A 20,286-nucleotide genomic window follows, 5' to 3' on the forward strand; every position below is an offset into this window, starting at 1 on the left:
GCGCTATGGCATAATAAAGGAAAGAAAAACATCAGTGAAGAAGCTCAAGATGACCTAGCTTAACAATATTAAATATTATTAAAATTATTTTTAATTTTTCATAAAATAATTCAAAGGTACAATTTACTAATTATGTGACAAACTATAGCAATGCCAAAAATCTGTCTTGCTAAAAATGTGAATTTGTAGGTACTGGAGAGATGACTTAGAGATAAAGGGCACCTGTTGTTCTTGCAGAGAACCTGAGTTTGGTTCCCGGCACCCATATGGTGGCTCTCGGTCTTCTGGGAGATCTATCCTTTTCTGACTTCTGCCGGAACCAAAATGGTGTACACACATACACTCATACACATAAAATAAAATTTAAGATATAAAAAATATGAATGTCCATATTTTATAGCATTTGGACCTGCTTTAAAAAAGGATTTTTTTAAAGAATTTAAATGTATACCTTTTTGATCATATAAATGCTTGGCAGTATGCAAATAACAGAAAGTTAGGGGCCAAGTACACTATTACAAAATATAATTCATAGTAGGAAAAAGATATGTCAATATAAAAGATGCTTTTAAGTTTAATGTAAAAGATGCTTTTAGGTTTAATGATACATATGGTGGCTGTTGTAAAACAGCAAATTTGACCTAGATTTGAGGTCATTCTTACCTATTAATTATGTGACCTTTTTGCTATTTACTTAGCTGCTTCTAACCCCAGATTCTGTTATTGTGAAATAAGGATAACATGCTCACAAAAACCACACACACACACACACACACACACACACACACACACACACAGAGTTTTGCTTGTTTTCTTGAGGGAGGCCTCATTCTAGTCCAGATTTTTCTGGAATTTACTCTGTAGCCCAGATTAGCCTCAAGTTTGCAGTGATCCTACTATCTCTGTCTCTACAATGCTAAAAGCTTTGGGGGTCTTTTTTGAGTTTCAATGTTTTGTGCTGGGGCTAGAACCTAAGCCCCCATGAATGCTAGGCAAGCACAGAGTCATACACCTCCAACCCTATAATTTTTTAAATGATATACAACAATATCCCCTTTCCAATCTCTTCATAGGATTCAACAAAATTTTTAACTCTATTACTAAGAAACTGTAAATCTAAAGGCTAGACATGGTGATATAAGCCTTTAATTCCAGTACTCAAGAGGCAGAAAAACAGCAAACAAAATCGCTAAGAGTTTGAAGTCAGCCTGATCTACAAAGTCAACTAACATAATAAAGTTACTACCATAATAAGACCCTGCCCCAAAATAAATTAATGAATTAATTCATTAATTTAGCCAGGCAGTGGTGGTGCACACCTATAATCACAGCATTCGGGAAGCAGAGGGAGGCAAATCTCTGTGAGTTCGAGAGCAGCCTACACAGCATTGTCTACGAAGCAATTTCCAGGACAGTCAGGACTGTTACACAGAGAAACCCTGTCTCAAAGAAAACAAAACAAATAAAGAAAAATTTTAAATTATTCTTTTCTTTTTTTGAGATAAGATCTCACCTTGTAGCCCAAAATAGTTTCAAACTTGAGACAACACTCCTGCCTTTGTGTCTTAAGTGCAGAGGTAATAGGCATGAGCCACCACACATAACTGTAATTTAATACTTAAACTACAGTTTCAAAGATTTATAAGGAAATGTTTAAATATTTGAGAAAATCTGAACTAAAGTAGTAAGACTACACTGATACTGAAGATATAAAAACTAAGGAATCATATTGTAAAATAGTTTTGACAAAAAAAAATCAAAACAAAGCCCAAGGAAACATTTTAATGTTTAATAAAAGTAAGGATGCTGACTCTAAAAAAAACCAAAAAACAAAATAAAACAAAAGGATACTGAGTCTATCCACAAATGGTCAATATCCAATTTCAGATTTAAATTTTTCTTTTTTTTTCCAGACAGGATTTCTTAGTAGTTATGGAGCCAGTCCTAGAACTCCCTCTGTAGTCCAGGCTGTCCTCAAATTCACAGAGATCTGTCTGCCTCTGCCTCCCAAGTGCTGGGATTAGAGGTGCGCTACCACCACCTGGCTCCATGTAGTGATTTTTAAAAAGATTTTAGGCAGGTAGTTTTGGTGGTATACTGCGCCTTTAATCCCAGCACTTGAGAGGCAGAGGCAGGAGGAGCTGTGATGTTCAAGGCCAGCCTGATCTATAAAACAAGTTCTAGAACAGCCAGGACTGCACAGAGAAACTATCATTAAAAACAAACAAAAGAGTGTGTGGGATTAATATGTACATGTCTATATGCAGGTAAACAACACACAGGGAAGCGCTCACCTGCCACTCTCTAGCATTCTCTGCCTTATTCCTTTGAGACAGGATTTCTTACCAAACCTGGAGCTAGGCTGGTGACCAATAAACCCCACTCACTGATCCTCCTGTCCTGCCCCCACCACAATGAGAGGTTAGAGGCATGCATAACACACACCATTTTTTTACATGAGTGCTGAGGATTTGAACTTATGTCCTCACACCCACACAGCAAGCACTCTTACCCACTGAGCCATCTCTCCATGATTCCCTAATTGAAGACTTTCATCTTTAGAAAAACTGTAGCAAATGAAATTAGTAAATTCTTGATGAAACAATGCATTTTTTTTCTAACTTAAAACCTACAAACTTGGGCTGGAGAGATGGCTCAGTGATTAAGAGCACTGGCTGCTCTTCCAGAGGTCCTGAGTTCAGTTCCCATCAACCACATGGTGGCTCACAGCCACCTGTTAAGAGATCTGGTGCCCTCTTCTGGCATGTAGGCATATATGCAGAGCACTGATATATAAAAACATAAATAAATAAAGCAAACTTAACCAAAGAAGGAAATAAGATTAAAAAAAAAAACCCTACAAACTCATAAGTTAGTATTATGTATTTCTTGTAATATGTTTAGGGCCACAAATTAATATAAGTATCATTATAATACAAATGATACTCCATCTGTTTCTAACAAAATTCAGTATGAAAAGAAAAACCAATTTGAGTTTTCAACAAAAAGAAAGTTCTGAAATTCTAAGTCACCCCCTCCAAAAGTCACAAGTAACATTAGCAGGAACCATGTAAAAGTTGTTCTCCATGACTCCAAAGATCAATTCATCCATGACAATGCTATGCTAAGGCATAAAATAAGATTGCTGATATGAAACTGCTATACTATACTTCAAATCATAAACAAGATGGCTCAGTTTACATTTTATAATTATTCACCACCAATCCTTGCAGCATTACTAGAAACTAGTACTGCTAATTAAATTTTATATTACTGAACAATGACAGAGATAAATTCTAATTAGAAATTTACCCTAGAAATTTTGGCAAAAAGCTATCATCAATCAGTATTCTCTCCTTCTTCTCCTCCTCCTCCTCCTTCTCTCTCTCTCTCTCTCTCTCTCTCTCTCTCTCTCTCTCTCTCTATTTTCCGAGACAGAGTTTCTCTGTAGCTTTGGAGCCTGTCCTGGAACTAGCTCTTGTAGACCAGGCTGGCCTTGGACTTACAGAGATCTACCTACCTCTGCCTCCCGAATAATGGGATTAAAGGTATGCACCACCACTGTCTGGCCAGTATTTTGTTTGTACAGGTCAACTTTCCTTTTAAGAATGTTAACTCACCAGGCGGTGGTGGTAAGGGCCTTTAATCATAGCACAGGAGGCAGAAGTAGGTAGATCTCTGTAAGTCCAAGGCCAGCCTGGTCTACAAAAGCTAGTTCCAGGACAGGCACCAAAGCTACAGAGAAACCTTGTCTTGAAAAAAACAAAAACAAACAAACAAACAAAAAAAGAATGCTAACTCAGTTGCACAGTGGTGGCAAACACCTTGAATACCAGCACTCAGGAGGCAGAGGCAGGTGGATCTCTGCATTTGAGGCCAGCTTGGTCTACAGATTGTGATCCAGAAAGGCCAGGGATGCAGAGAAACTCTGTCTCAAACAGAGGGAAAAAAAAAAACATTAATATTCAGGATGCTGAGACAGGAAAACGGTTAATTCCTGACCAGCCTGTGTTACAAGACCCTGTCTCTAAAACAATAAAAGGAAGAAATACAAAGTCCCTGAATATTACGCAGGCTCCTTGAATGCATTCAAGCTTTTTTTTTTGGTTTTTCGAGACAGGGTTTCTCTGTAGCTTTGGTGCTTGTCCCGGAACTAGCTCTTGTAGACCAGGCTGGCCTCGAACTCACAGAGATCCGCCTGCCTCTGCCTCCCGAGTGCTGGGATTAAAGGCGTGCACCACCACCGCCCGGCTGCATTCAAGCTTTTTAATATAATTTTCTACATACGCACTAAAAACTGGAATAGAATTCTCCTCTTCCCCCTTTACTTGAAAATACATGTGGTAAACGACTTGAAAAGTTAACTTTTAGGAGAAATAGTTAACTTTTAAGTTTTAAGATATTACTGAAGATTAATAAACTAATATAAAAGAAGGGTTGTCTCACCCTAAGCCTAGGCACTTAGAGCACAACTCTTCCTTGTTTTTGAAAATTATCAGTAAATGTTTCCACTATTTAGTGTTTGGTTGGTTGATTTGTTTTTTTTAATTATTTATTTTTATATGCATTGGTGTTTTGCCTGCATATATATCCATGTAAGGTGTCATATCTTGGAGTTATAGACAGTTGTTCGGTGCCATGTGGGTGCTGGGAATTGAACCCAGGTCCTCTGGAAGTACTGCTTTTAATTGTTGAGCAATCTCTCCAGCCCTAATTTGGTTTTTTTGAGACTGGTCTCGTCAGCCTTGAACTCAAAATCTTTCTGTCTCAGCCTCTGGAGTGCTAGGATTATAGGCATGCATCATAATGTCAGGCTAAAAGTTTCTGAAATCTTAGAAAGTAAGCTTTAAATGTGAAAATTCAAACAGAGAAGAAGGTTCCATTCCAATTACTTTTGAGGGCAAACTGGCGAAAATATCAGAACACGGGACAGACACAAGAAATCCTAAGGGGACAGATGAACCAGTCTTCTCCTGAGTAAGTGTTTCAGAGAAGATCGTCACTGTACCCAAAATGGTTAATGTTATTTCCTCTGCCGTAGAAAATTCAAAACGGCTAGCTGGAAAAGTTCTGCTTAAACCTTAACAATCTGTCTCCGAGTTGCCAGTAAGTGGCTTTGTTTCCAGTTTCACAGACTATTCTGGGATGTCAAGAGTTATATTATTGCTGCTTCAAAAGAGCCCTTGTTTCAGTTCATTCTCACAGGGATGTGAGTCCAATGATGTTTACAGAGACCTGATGTTTAGAATGGTGTTAGGAAAGGTCCACCCCTTTAGAACTCCATCCTTTACAGACAACCATATTTTGTGTATTTTTGTTGTTGTGGCACTTACGCCTTTTTGAAAAAGGCACCTGCACATGGTTTAGCCTCGGCCAATAGGGTGTATCTACAGGAACTCCAGGGAAACCGACACCCTAAAACCCACTTGGCCGAGGAAGGGGGCTGGGGAGGGAGCAGCCACGCCTGGCAGCGAGGCAGAAGCGGCGGCTGTTTACAGGAGCCTTCTCCCTCCCCCACCGCACAGACAGGGGTCCAAACAACAGTTCCTGCGAGCAAGCAACTCTACGCCCGCCGGCTGTTCTCCAAGGGACCGCGGACGGGCAGCCACGGACCCCTTACTCCTCCCGCCTTCCCAGCCTTCTTTTGCTCCAGGGCGGTGTCTGCACCGCCCCTCGGCCTACCTACCCCGGCAGGCCCTCCGGGCGGCACGCGGAGGCCTGAGGCCTAAAGGACGCCGGCCACTGACAAGCCCCGGGGCCGGTCCCGAGCGCAGGGCGGGTGAGGACAGCCCCATCCCCGCCGCCGCCGCCTATTGTTCTCGGCCGCGGCCGCCCCGCTCCGCACGCTGCCGCCCGCCACTTGCTCACCGCGCTGGTCCGAGCAGCAGCTCCTCTCAGCTCCTCGTCCCTGCGGCCGTCGCCACCGTCGCGGCAGCCGCCGCCGCCGCCGCCACCATCGACTCTGACTCTGTCCCAGGCCGCGGGACCACGGCCGTAGCCGCCACCGCCAGCGCCGCCTCCAGCCCCCCACCTGCTGCTGCTGAGGCTGCTCCTGCAGCAGGGGCCATCTTGTTGGTCGGCCTCCCCTTCCTCCTCCGCGTCCTCCGCCGCCCGTCGCTCGTTGTCCTCGTCCCCTTCCTCTTCCTCAGACTCCGGCCCGCCCCGAGACTGGGGCGGAGATGAGGGCGAGGCTCCTCCTCACGGGGTGGGGCCAACGGAGTGGAGGGCGTGGTCAACGAGGCGGGGCGGGGCCGTCGAAGGCCGTGGCCCGAAGAAAAGCTCTGAGTCACCAGCCCCAACGCCCAGCCCGTAGCGGGTGACGCGCCCCGCCCGTGTCTCGAGCGCTGTCACGCCCTGAGTGGGGAAACTGGTCCCACCTCCTCCCCCGCCGCCCGCCGGGTCCGTGGCCACAGTGCCTTTGATCCCGGCAGGCAAGTAGCCAGGCGGTGCCCGTAGGCTTGCTCCTACGGAGTCTCCCGCTGCCTCTGAGGTTGTCACTTTCTCAACTCTGGACCCCTCTTCTACTCTTGCATCTTTTTACATCCCACCTTTTCCCAACCGTGTGTGTATGTGTGTGTGTCCGTCTGTGTATGTCGTGTTGTGTGTGTGTGTGTCTGTCTGTCCGTCCGACCGTCTGTGTATGTCGTATATGTGTGTGTGTGTGTGTTTGTGTGTGTCAGATGGTTTCTTTTATCCCGGCCTCTGTCCCGCCGGGTTTGCCTTTGTCAGCGTTCTTACTGAGTCCTCAAAGAGTGCAGCCTCTGCCCCCAAGGCCTACGGGACTGCGCCAACGTGTCTTAAGCTCTATTGGTATTCCACACCAAAACGAGAGAAAAAGACTTGGAGGAAAGATCTTCTAAACTTTAGAACTTTCTGCAGACAGTTTTGACTCCTACTGGATTAAAGATGCTTGTTTTTAGTTTGGGAAAATGGGCATAATTTTGGACAGAATTCAGTTTAGCCAAACACTTGTTATAGAGAACAGAAAGAAATAGAATTCTAATACAATGAAGTTCTAATTTCTCATTAAAATAATTCTCAGATCAACACCTGTTTTAATACTCCCCACACTGCACTCTGCTTTTTGCTTCAGCTTTGGTTGTGAAAGCAGAGAATTTGTGATTCTGTCTTTTGTTTTGTTTGTTTTGTTTCTGTTTCTGTTTTCTGAGAGATCCTGTCTCTATTATTCAGAACACGCCTTGGGTGTTCTGAAACTCACTCAATAGACCTGGCTGATCTCCAATTCACAGAGATCCTCCTGCCTCTCCCTCCAGAGTGCTGGGATTAAATGTGTGCCCCGTGACCAGTCTGTCCTTTCTCTGGTGTAAAATCACCAACGTTAATTAAAAAACAAATAGCTGGTGGGCGGACGGTAGTGTAAACGCCTTTAATCCCAGCACTCAGGACGCAGAGGCAGGCAGATCTCTGTGAGCTCCAGGACAGGCTCCAAAGCTACAAGAAATCCTTCTTTGAAAAAACCAAAAACATACCAGGTGCCCAGGGCAATGTCCCCAGATACTTCCTTGGGCACCTGAGAATAGGGAACCTGAAATGAACCTATCCTATAGCCATACTGATGAATATCTTGCATATCACCATAGAACCTTCATCTAGCGATGGATGGAGATAGAGACAGAGACCCACACTGGAGCACCGGACTGAGCTCCCAAGGTCCTAATGAGGAGCAGAAGGAGGGAGAACATGAACAAGGAAGTCAGGACCACGAGGGGTGCACCCACCCACTGAGACAGTGGGGCTGATCTACTGGGAGCTCACCAAGGCCAGCTGGACTGTGACTGAAAAAGCATGGGATAAAACCGGACTCTCTGAACATGACGGACAATGAGAGCTGACGAGAGGCCAAGGAGAATGGCACGGGGTTTTGATCCTACTGCATGTTCTGGCTTTGTGGGAGCCTAGACTGTTTGGATGTTCACCTTCCTAGACCTGGATGGAGGGGGGAGAACCTTGGACTTTCCACAGGGCAGGAAACCCTGACTGCTCTTGGGACTGGAGAGGGAGGAGAGGGGCGGGAGGAGGGGGAGGGAAATGGGAGGCGGGAAGGAAGCGGAAAACTTTTTTTTTCAATAAAAAAAAAAAAAAACAAAAACAACCAAACAACAACAACAACAAAAACCCAAATAGTCAGACTGTGGTGGCGCATGCCTTTGATCCCAGCACTTGGGAGGCAAGGCAGAGACGGGCGGATCTCTGTGGGTTCAAGGCCAGCCTGGTCTACAGAGCGAGTTTCTGGACAGGCTTCAAAGCTACAGAGAAACCCTGTCTCCAAAAATCAAAAACAAAACAACAACTTCAACTTCTACCTCTCCCTCTCCCTCAATAAACAATAACTTGATGGTTATTTGTTTGTTTTGATGGTTGATTAGTTGGTTGGTTTGGTTTTAGTTTGCCTGGGTTTGTTTTTTTTTTTTTGTAACAAGTTTTCCTATAGCACAGACTGGCCTAGAAATCCCTATCCCCAGCCTGGCTAGACTTTGGTTCTTTTTTGTTTGTTTTTTTGTTTTTGTTTTCCCCCGAGACAGGGTTTCTCTGTAGCTTTAAAGTGTGTCCTGGAACTAGCTCTTGTAGACCAGGCTGGCCTCGAACTCACAAAGATCTGCCTGCCTCTGCCTCCTGAGTGCTGGTATTAAAGGCATGCGCCACCACCACCCAGTCTTGAGACAGACTCTTACTCTGTAGCCCAGGCTGGCCTGAAACACACAATGTAACTCATGGGGCTAGCCTCTCTTCCTCTTAACTTTGGGGGACTAAAGGTGTGAGCCACCACATCAGCTCAATAGTTTTTTGTTTTCTGATTTGTTTTTTTTTTGTTTTGTTTTGTTTTTTGTTTTTCAACACAGGGTTTCTCTGTAGCTTTGGTGCCTGTCCTGGAACTAGCTCTTGTAGACCAGGCTGGCCTTGAACTCACAGAGATCCTCCTGCCTCTGCCTCCCAAGTGCTGGGATTAAAGGTGTGCGCCACCACCGCCCGGCCAGCTCAATAGTTTTTATAATTATCTCCAAAATACCACACCCTTTCATAAACATCCAGGAAAAGGTCTTTGTTGTTAATTGTAACTTCATGGCGGTAAAAATTTCAGCTTATTTATATTCATATTTATTTATATTAATTATATTTTATTTATATTTATTTCTTGGTGTCTTTATTGAACATGTTTGCTGCTTTTGATGTGACCTAAATCTATAATCTCTTTACTGAATATGGTAGTCCCCACTTATCTGAAGGTTCTGTGATTTCAGTCACCTCTGGACAACTGCAAACCAAAAATACTGTGAAAAAAATCCAGAAATAATTCATGAGTTTTGGATTTCTCTAATATATTGTTATAATTGTTCTATTTATCATTAGTTGCTAACTGTGCCTAACTTTTAAATTAAACCGAATCAGTCTTATGCATAGGTAAACACAGAGAGGGTTCTGTACTATTTTTCTTCAGTCTCGTCGTCTGCTGAACACCTGGGAACACATCTGCCAGATAAGAGTCTGGCTCTTGCTGTAAACTCTGGCCTAATTTCTAGCAGTTCTAAGGTTAGTCCAGCCATGTACTAACCTAAAAGCTATCTCTTGGAAAACCTGTCCCTCCTCAAACAACCAGGCCTCTGTCCCCTACTAGGAAAATCAGATTAATCTGTTCCTCCTGCTCCTCCTCCTCCCTTCTCACTCCTAGGGAACCTTCCACAACAGAAGGTTTCGGCTGCTGTTGCTAGGCAGACATGCCAACTTCTCTGTTTAGGTGAAAGCAAGTAACTCAGCTTCCATTACAAACAGCCTCGATCAGGAAAGTCCCTTAAAATAGGAATAAGAATACCTCAGTTGGCAAGGGTCCTTCAAAGTACCCTCTGAACTATGATTTTTTTAAAAAGTTAAATTTGTTTCAATATTTCAACTAAAAATAAGTTGAAAACAGAGGTTGCTCAGAGTTCATTTTAACTACATAATTTAGCAAATGCTTGACAGAAGAGCAACATCCCTGAAGAAACAACTGGTTATACTAAAACTAACCTGCAAGCAGTCATTTGTCTTGAATCCCAAAAACTAGAAGTGAGATACGGAAGATAATGTGCCCCTTGAGACCACGTTTATTTAAAAGAGATGTGGTAATTCTCCAAGGGGAAAAAACAGATAGTGTAAGTTTTACTCCCAAATTAATATCTATTTATAATTTTTAGCTAGTAAATTAATCTCTCGCCGGTAAATCTCTGTGAGTTCGAGGGCAACCTGGTCTAAAGAGTGAGTTCCAGGACAGCCAGAGCTGTTACACAGATAAACCCTGTATACAAAAAGCAAAAAAAAAAACAAAGAAAAAGTAAAAAAAAAAAAAAAAAATGAATCTCTCTCTCCTCTTAATTTTGCTGTTTAAGTTAAAACAAAACAAAAAAAATTACTAAAGTCTTGAAATTAGCTAGAAACTAATTAAAAGACTGAATTAGATAGGATGTTGAAGTTTATATGTATATATAATTTAACCCAGCACTCAGGAGGCAGAGATAGGCAAATCTCTGTGAGTTCGAGGTCAGCCTGTTCTATAATGTGAGTTCCAAGACAGCCAAGACTATCACACGGAGAAACCCTGTCTTGAAAAACAAACAAAAACCTTTAGAAATTGAAGCCAGGAGGCAGGAGGATCTTTGTGAGTTCAAGACCAGTCTGGTCTACAAGAGCTAGTTCCAGGACAGGTTCCAAAACCACAGAGAAACCTTGTCTCGAAAAACCAAAAAAAAAAAAAAAAAAAAGAAAGAAAGAAATTGAAGCTAGACTTGGTCACCTTCAATCCAGCACTCAGAAGGCAGAGGCAAGCGTACCTCTGTGAGCTAGAGGCCAGCTTAGTCTACATAGTACGCTCCAGGTCAGTCAAGGCCTTCTAGTGAGACCCTGAAGAAAGAAAGGAAAGAAAAGAAGGAAGGAAGACAGACTTTTTAAATTAAATTAAAAATATATTGACAAAGACTACTAAGTTTGCTGACATAGGTCTTTAGTCCCAGCACTTAGGAAGCTGAGGCAGAAGGGCTAAAATTTCAAGGCTAATTCACCAATTTCCACCCTGGAAATCTCTACCCTGGAAAACTCTACCCCCAAGAAATCTTATATAAAGCCTGCCTCCTGCCTCTCTGTTGTTTCTCCCCAGAGAAGAGGCAGCCACCCTCTTATGGCTTCCTGATAAATCTCTTGTGTGAAGTTTCTCATGTGGTGTGACTTTGTAGTAATCCTTGACTCCTGACTGTCAGGATACCTTTGCCTCCAGAGCTCTAACCCTTCCATTGGGGAAAACTCCCCTTTCAGATCTGCAACACTTCTGCTGGGGAAGCCTTTCCCCTCAGAGCCATAACTCTTAAAGTTTGGGTTATAGTATAAGACAGTACCCAAAGTTAATTAATCTAAAAAAAAAAAAAAAAAAACAAACAAAAAAAACAAAAAAACCAAGCAGGTGGATCTTGGTGAGTTTGAGGCCAAACTAGTCATGTTACAATTTCTGGGCTATATAGTAAGATGGTTTGGTTTCAAAACTGTTACTTAAGACAAACAACTTAAGTGTTTTGTAGTCAAGTGCTTAGAAATCTAAGCCATTTAGTTTTATTTCATTTATTGGGGGAGGGGTGATGTGGGATTCCCCTCTTCATGCTGTGAATACCAATGGTTAATAAAGAAACTGCTTTGAGCCTGTAGCAGAGCAGGGCAGAACTCAGGAGGCAGAGGCAGGCAGATCTCTGTGAGTTTGAGGCCAGCCTGGTCTACAAGAGCTAGTTCCAGAACAGGCTCTAAAACTACAGAGAAACCTTGTCTCGAAAACCAAAAAAAAAAAAAGGGGGGGTTAATTGAATATGTAAGAGCTTGCTAGGAATACACTAGAGTCATTGGACAGTCAGTGATTTAAATAATATAGTTTCTGTCTGATTATCTCCGGAATCTGGGCGGCTGGGAAGCAAACAAGCAGCCTCCTACAACGGAGGGGGTGTTGGAGACAGGGTTTCTCTGTGCTACTCTAGCTGTCCTGGATCTCACTCTGTAGACAAGGCTGGCCACAGACTTAGGGATTCCCGTCCCCACCTCTGCCTCTGCCTCCCAAGTGCTGGGATTAAAGGCATGTGCCACCACCACCACCTGGCTTACTAGTTTATTTAACTTTAATGTGGAATGGTTAGAAATTTAAATTCTGCCCATTTCTCCACCACTAATATACTACTAAAATGATCCACTTTGTGTAAAACCACTGGTTTGCAGCATATAGTAAATACTCAGTGACACCCCCCCCCCACCCCCGTCTCTATTTCCCTCTGGAAATTTTGTGGAGTGAGATTGGGTTTCGCTGTGCATCTATCACTGGCCTGGAGCTCACTTTGTACACCCACCAAGTCTCTAATTTACTACAATCCTCCTGCCTCTACCTCCTAAATGCTCAGATTGCAGGTGTGTACCACTGTCTTAGGGTTTCTATTGCTATGAAGAGACATCATGACCACAGCAACTCTTACAAGGAAAACATTTAATTGAGGGGGCTCACTTACAGCTTTCAGAGGTTCGGTCCATTATCATTATGGCTGGGAACATGACAGACAGGGTGTTGGAGGAGTAGCTGAGAGTCCTTTATCTTGCAGGCAACAGGAAGTCAGCTGAGACACTGGGTGGTACCTGAGTATAGAAAACCTCAAAGCCACCGCCGGGAGGTGGTGGCGCACGCCTTTAATCCCAGCACTTGGGAGGCAGAGGCAGGCGGATCTCTGTGAGTTCGAGGCCAGCCTGGTCTACAAGAGCTAGTTCCAGCACAGGCTCCAAAACCACAGAGAAACCCTGTCTCGAAAAACCAAAAAAAAAAAAAGAAAACCTCAAAGCCTTCCCCCACAGCGACACACTTGCTGCTCCAGTGCGGCCTTACCCACTCCAACAAAGCTGCACTTCCTATAGTGCCACTTCCTGTGAGATTATGGGGGCCAATCACATTCAAACTACCACAATCACCTGATGGAGGTGGGTCATCTTTCTATCTGTTGTTTCATTGGTTAAGTAATAAAGAAACTGCCTTGGCCCCTTTAATAGGACAGAAAATTAGGTAGGCGGAGTAGACAGAACAGAATGCTGGGAGAAAGAAGCCGAGTAAGTGAGTCGCCATGATTCTCCCACTCCAGACAGACGCAGGTTAAGATCTTTCCTGGTAAGCCAGCTCATGTGCTACACAGAATATTAGAAATGGGTTAGATCAATATATAAAAGCTAGCCAATAAGAGGCTGGAACTAATGGGCCAGGCAGTGTTCAAAAGAATACAGTTTCCATGTAATTATTTCAGGGCATAAGCTAGCCATGCGGGCGGCAGGGTGCCGGAGACGCAACCCTGCCGCTCCTATTTCAACAATCACCATATGCAGCTCAATAAATAATTTATAAAAGTTATTTTATGGGCATCATAAAATCATTATTTTATTGATTATGCCAAACATAGTGGATAACACTTTTAATACTTGGGAGACTGAAGCAGGATAATTGCCCCTAGTTTGAGGGCAGCCTGGGCTATAGATTAAGAGTCTGTCTCAAAAACAGAAAAAAATAAAGCAAGTAATGACAATGAGCTGATTGGTGGCATATACTTGTAATACAAAGACTCAGAAGACAGAGGCAGGAGGATCTCTAGCTGAAGACTAGCTCAGGCTATGTACACAGCAAGATTCTGTCTAAAACAAATAGAAACCAACCAAATAACTGACAGCAAAATAAAACAAAAATCAATTGCAAGACATTAACTACAGTCAGTACCTGTTGCTGTTCTTGATAGGGTCTTGCATAACCAAGGCTGGCCTGACCGTACTGTGTTGAAAGAAGGTACCACCACGTGGCAGAGTATAAATAGGAGATATGAGTTAATTTAAAATGTAAGAGTTAGCTAGTAACAATCCTGAACTATTGTCCCAGCATTTATAAGTAATTTTAAATCTCCGTGTTGGTTATTTGGAAGCAGATGGTCTGGACAGGAAGACTCCACCTATACTGGCCTAAAGTTCATCATGTAGCTGAGGGGACCTTAATACCTGAGTCCCCTGTCTTCACCTCTCAAGTACCAGATTATAGAACAGTTCTGTACCAGATTATAGAACAATATTTTTCTTACCTTGAACTTTAAAAGAGATCAGTGCTATTTTTAGATATACTCAAATCTGCTGATGCTCTGTGAATTTTTCAATGTTTCCTAATATACCCATGCTATACTGTGTTCTGTCTTTGGTTTAAAGACTGAAAATGAAAAATTAATTTGGGACGGCTAGTGGGATCGTACAGCTGCCATAAAAACCAGTCTGGAGGTGTGATGGTTTCGGTGGGAAATAGCCCTACAGGCTGGATTTTGAACTCTTCATCCTCAGTTGGTGGTGCTCATTGGGGAAGTGTCAATCATGGGAGTGGGACTTTGAGAATAAGAAACCTCAGGTCAGTCCCTGCCCTTTCTTTCTCTTCCTCTCCCCTACACCCTTACCTTACCCCACCTGCTCACCCTCCATGACAAACTCTTATTCCTCTGGAACCTTCAGCCAAACCCAGGTCATGGTGTTTTAGCACAGCAACAGAAAACAAATCAATACAGGAGGTTACAAAGGGAAAAATAAAACCCCAAAAATAGAACTGCTTGTATGATCCAGCTTTAATAACTTAGAGAAATGCAAGGTACACATTTTAACGCCCAAAGTATGAAATGTAACCTGGGTGCAGGTAGTCATATAGGAAGGTGACCAAACTCACCCCCGGAATGGACAAAGAATTGAATGGAAAATTCTGAAAAGGGGAAAATAACAGTTTTTTTCTTCCAGATAGGAAGGTCCTAAGTCTGGGACTCCAACTAGACATTTTATAACCCTCCCTCCTACTCATACTTCCTCCCATTTTCCCTATTGGGCTAGTTTAGACACTGGCCCTGTGCCTCCCCACCCTTTCTGCCACCCTTTTTGCTCTGGGAACAAGAGGCTACCATCTGGGTAGGCGGGCCCACTTTGACTTTGTCTACCTATGTCTTTCTAACTCTCCTTTATAAAGTGCAAAGTAGCTCCTGGTAGTGGTAGCTCACTCAGGAGGCAGAGGCAGGAAGATTTTTGTGAGTTCAAAGCCAGCCTGGTCTACAGAGTACGTTCCAGGATAAGCTCCAAAGCTACAGAGAAAGCCTGTTGCCAGAGGCTGCTCATTTGTTCCCTGCTGTCCAGACCCAAAATAATCACTCAGAATCTATATTAGTTGCAAAACTGTTTGGCCAATAGCTTAAGCATGTTGCTAGCTAGCTTCTATATCTTAAATTAACCCATTTCCATTATTTTATATTTTACCACAAGGCTCGTGGTTTACTGGCAAGGTACTGGTACGTCTGTCTCCTGCAGTAGCTACATGGTGTCTCTTTGACTCCGCCTACTCTCTCTCTCTCATATATATATATATATATATATATATATATATATATATATATATATATATATTCCAGCCTGACTATATTCTTTTAAGCCATTGGCTGAAAGCAGCTTTTTTATAAACCAATGGCAATAAAACATACTCATAGCATACAGAGGAATCCCACATCAAGAGCCTGTCTCAAAAAACAAAACAAGAACCCTAAAAAAGAAAAACTGCTAAGAAATCATAAAGTTTCACAAAAGTTAAATCTTCTCTTTAATGTTTTGAATGTTCTGACATGTGAATGTAGGACCCAGTCATGACAAGCTCAATAGAGGCCTGAGTCTCAGTAGTTTATACTAAGGCAATACCTGGTTCCAAGAAAGACCACAAACTGAGATCACCCAGGAACAGACCATCCAAAAAGAAATTCCTAACATTCTAACCATTGTAGATAGGATCACCTGTCAGCACACACCCATTGCTTTTTATCAGGACACCCCTAGACAAATGTCAGCCAATCAGGCTTCCTGAACCTTAGAAATCTCTCACCCCTGCCTTCTCTACTATAAAAATCCAACCCTAACAGAGCTTAGGGCTCTCCAGTCACTCCAATACATTGGACATAGAGAGTCTGAGTTTGCGAACATGTAAGAATAAAGGCTCTTAGCTTTTACATACAGGACTCAGTCTCTGGTTGGTTTGGGGGGGACTCTGTGATTTGGGCATAACAGTGACAATACTTTGACGTATCCTGAAGTTCTCAGTTTGAGACATAGGGGATAAAAGAGGACAAAGAAGAGAACTAGTATTCATTGAAATAATGCTTCAGCCAGGCGGTGGTGGCGCATGCCTTTAATCCCAGCACTCGGGAGGCAGAGGCAGGCGGATCTCTGTGGGTTCGAGACCAGCCTGGTCTACAAGAGCTAGTTCCAGGACAGGCTCCAAAACCACAGAGAAACCCTGTCTCGAAACCCCCCCCCCCCAAAAAAAAGAAATAATGCTTCAGGGAGACATCTTAAGCAATTACACTCAGGATATATGAAACCAACGTCATCTGTTACCCCTTCATCTTTGAGTCCAGCCCAAAGCCAGGCATAAACCAAATGTGTGAGTGAGCCCTAAATGGTTGCCTTGGGTTCAGCATAACGATCTTCAAAAGATGCAGCCCAAGTAGAATTTCTACAGTCATATCCTTGTAGACATGATTTCAAAAGAACTATTTAAAAAATATGTTTCTGCCGGGCGGTGGTGGCGCACGCCTTTAATCCCAGCACTCGGGAGGCAGAGGCAGGCAGATCTCTGTGAGTTCGAGACCAGCCTGGTCTACAAGAGCTAGTTCCAGGACAGGCTCCAAAACCACAGAGAAACCCTGTCTCGAAAAACCAAAAAAAAATAAAATAAAATAAAAAATAAAAATAAAAAATATGTTTCTGAGCCATCCATGAAACTGTTCCTAAACTGTTGTGCCTTTCTTGGAAATCTCCAGCCCCACACTGAGCAGTCTGAACTTCAACTGACCCCAGGAGAGTTATCTCCTGGTGAGAGTAAACACAGTGAAGGAATCATTAGTCAATGGCCAGCATTGTAGGCACTTCCCTAAACACTGCCAAAGAGAGCATTTCCACTTCTCTCCAGGCCGAATGCACTGGGAAGCTCCTGGCTGGTTTCTTGTGCTGGTTTGTTAGGGCAGCCTTACCAAACAGCTCTATGACTAGACAGCATAAATAATTTTCTTACCTGTTGGAGGCTAGACTTCCAAAGTCAAGGTCAGAAGCTTAGACCCTCAGAGGCCACTCTCCTTGGCCTGCAGACAGACACCTGCTAGTGTCTTACTCACAAGTCTGTGGGTCTGTCCTAATCGCTTCTTTTGGATTGAGGCCTACCCACTTGACCTTATTTTACCTTAATTATTTATTGATTTTGATTTTTCGAAACTGGGTTTCTCTGTGTAGCTCTGGCTAGCCTTGAACTCAGAGATGTATCTGCCTCAGCATCTTGAGTACTGGGATTAATGACTTGTGTCACCACACCTGACTACCTTAATTATTTTTTATTTTTTATTTTTTTTATTATTATTATTTTTTTTGTTTGTTTTTCAAGACAGGGTTTCTCTGTGGTTTTGGAGCCTGTCCTGGAACTAGCTCTTGTAGACCAGGTTGGTCTTGAACTCACAGAGATCCGCCTGCCTCTGCCTCCAAGTGCTGGGATTAAAGGCGTGCGTCACCACCGCCCGGCCGTTAATTATTTTTTAAAAGGTCCTAGCTCATCTCTAAATACCTTGTCTGAGATACTGGGAGTTAGGGCATCAACATATTTATGGAGGGTATATGTCATTAAATAACAATTGTAAATTTCCATCTTAAGGCTTTCTGTCATGATATGTGTCTACTGAAGGGACCCTTGGGAGATCTGAATAAATATTGATGTTATTTTTCCATATCTCCAAAACTGTGAACAAAATCTTTTTTTTTTTTTTCTTTTTTTGTTTCTCTGTGGCTTTGGAGCCTGTCCTGGAACTAGCTCTTGTAGAACAGGCTGGTCTTGAACTCACAGAGATTCACCTGCCTCTGCCTCCCAAGTGCTGGGATTAAAGGCGTGCGCCACCACCGCCCGGCAATGATTAGTCTTTTGGAAGGAAGTTTTCCATCACATTCTGAAAAGTTAATGCAGGGTTCAGTGGGCCATTGGTGGGGCACCAGCTTATAATGGGTTCCACAGCCTGGACATCGCTGAGTCTCGCCTTTGTGTAGCCAAAACCAGAAGACGGTACAGTTGTCCTCTTCACAGATGCGGCCTTTATCCTCTTGTTGGTGATGGACGGGACAAAATTAGAATCTTCCTTGGTGCCCGAAGCTGTCTTCGGAGGTAGCATATTGTATGGATCCAGTCCCTTCTCTGTGACTATCATGATCTCCCTCTCCAGCCCTGTAGCCTGCTCCTCATCAGTAGGAACACCACCTCCATGGCTTCCATGGAGCGCAACCCCGCCATGGGGCCCGCGGGCCCTCAGGGCCTGAGCCACCAGAGTGCCCACTCCGCAAAGTAACCTTGAAGCCTTCTTGCCCGCCGGAGATAAGCTCTCTGTTGTCACTTTCAACAAACAAAAAGACTGAATCCAAACCCTGTCTCCTACCAACTAGCTATGTGGCTATATAATTTTATTTATGACTTTTTTATGTTAGTATGTGTGTAGTGGGGATACATGTACATGTGGTGCATGTCCTTGGAAGCCAGAGAGAGTGTCAGATCCACATGGTTCCATTAAGGTGTTTGAAAGCTATGTCGTGTAGATGCTGAGGATGGAACTCTGTTCCTCTGCAATAGCCGTCCATAGTCTTTACTGCTGAGCCATCTCCAGCCCTGCTATGCCATCTGGTTAATTAGCAATGTGATTAAAAGTTAGTTTTAGAAAAGCTAAATTCAGGATGAGTCTGGTCTACAAGACCTAGTTCCAGGACGGGCTCCAAAACTACACAGAGAAACCCTGTCTTTGAGACAAAAAAACAAAAACAAACAAACAAACAAAAAAAACCCTGAGTTCTGGGATGGATACATTTCTTCTAACGCTCTTAGTTTACAAAGACTAGGTAAAATAAAAAGAGCTAAGAGATCATCCACGATTGTGTATGAAGAACAGAATAAAGCCTTAGCTTAAAAAAACTATTTAAGTGGCCTTAGGGAACCTCTCACAGCAGCTAGGAACTGAAGCTCCCTCGCGTCTTGACTTTCAAAGAGGAGGGTGATTTGCCTTCTCTCAATCCTAATTTCTTCTCAAATGCATTAGTTTTATCCTCTTGAGTTCAGGGGATATGCTATGGTTGGCCCCAGTGATGTCAGTAACACAGGCTTCTTTAGTCCGGAACAATGAAGTGTCTCCTTTTCAACAGGAGTAGCAGAATTAGAGAAGTCAGTGGATGTTAGTGTAGCCGCATGTGTCCATATGTATGGCTATGCCTGGACTTTTACAAACTAGCAATTTAGTGACCTATCACCTACTGTTGTAGAAATAAAGCAACATTTCTCTATTGGAGAGGGCAAGAGTCTCATAGACTCTTGTGAGATAGGAAAATGTGAACATTGCTAAGTTTGGGACTATCTAGATTCTGACCCCTTCCTCCTTCCACTGAGAACTTTCCCCTTGGGAAACGCAAGGAGTAGTAAGATGTCTTCTTCCATTACAGGGACCAGAAGTCCAGACGCTTGTCTGGCTTTCCCCAGACCCCAGTTTAACACAGTACACTCAGGCCAGCCTAAGAGAAAGTGATGCGAGTTTGGTTAACTATATGTCCTTGGTTTGGACTTTGAATCTGCTGTGAGTTACAGGAAAGTAAGCAGGCTTCATCCCACAGCACAGAGGTACCCAGAGACTAGCAGGAAGGACACCATGGACGAATGACTGCAATGCCTGGACTCATGCCCTGTATCAGTGACATCAGACCATTTCAAGACTAGCTTTGGATCCCTCACTTCTTGACTTAGAACTACTCATTATCCAATCTTCTCCCAGTAAACTCCCCTTCTGCTTAAGCTGGACACTGGGATGGTTTAACACATACAAAGAAGAGGGCAAAAATCAAGGGACTACAGACACAATATATTTTTCCATTTCTTATATAGTTGCCCTTTTCTGGGCTTACTGGAATTGTCTGTATTTTCCTATCTGTGCTCTGATTTTTACGACCAGAGTCATCAGCCTTAAAACTTAAAGGTCCGGCTGGATCCATTTCACTGTAACTGGAATGAAGGTATCCCAAACTACATGTTTTTCCTGTGAACTTAGCTGATTGATTATCTCCAAATATAATAAGCACTCTTCCCACAATTTGATTTGAATTTTTAATTCATCAGCCAAGACTATTTAGATTCTAATTTAAAAACCAATATTGCAGGTTTCTCAAAGGGAAAAG

At 43.1% G+C, this 20,286-nt stretch overlaps 1 protein-coding gene across 3 annotated transcripts in view; it reads right to left on the reverse strand.

The window, feature by feature from the left end:
• The window catches only part of Rc3h1 (ring finger and CCCH-type domains 1), a 76,173-nt gene extending 70,043 nt beyond the window's left edge, over positions 1–6,130 (reverse strand). For 2 of the 3 annotated variants that reach the window (XM_057769267.1, XM_057769265.1), the window contains exon 1: positions 5,869–6,130. The gene's annotated coding sequence lies outside the window, so the exon portion shown is untranslated. The remainder of the gene's footprint in view (positions 1–5,868) is intronic. The other variant, XM_057769266.1, reaches the window with a different exon arrangement.
• Positions 6,131–20,286: the final 14,156 nt, after the last annotated feature.

The sequence above is a fragment of the Chionomys nivalis genome, chromosome 5 (genome assembly GCF_950005125.1).
Source record: "Chionomys nivalis chromosome 5, mChiNiv1.1, whole genome shotgun sequence".
Lineage (NCBI taxonomy): Eukaryota > Metazoa > Chordata > Mammalia > Rodentia > Cricetidae > Chionomys > Chionomys nivalis.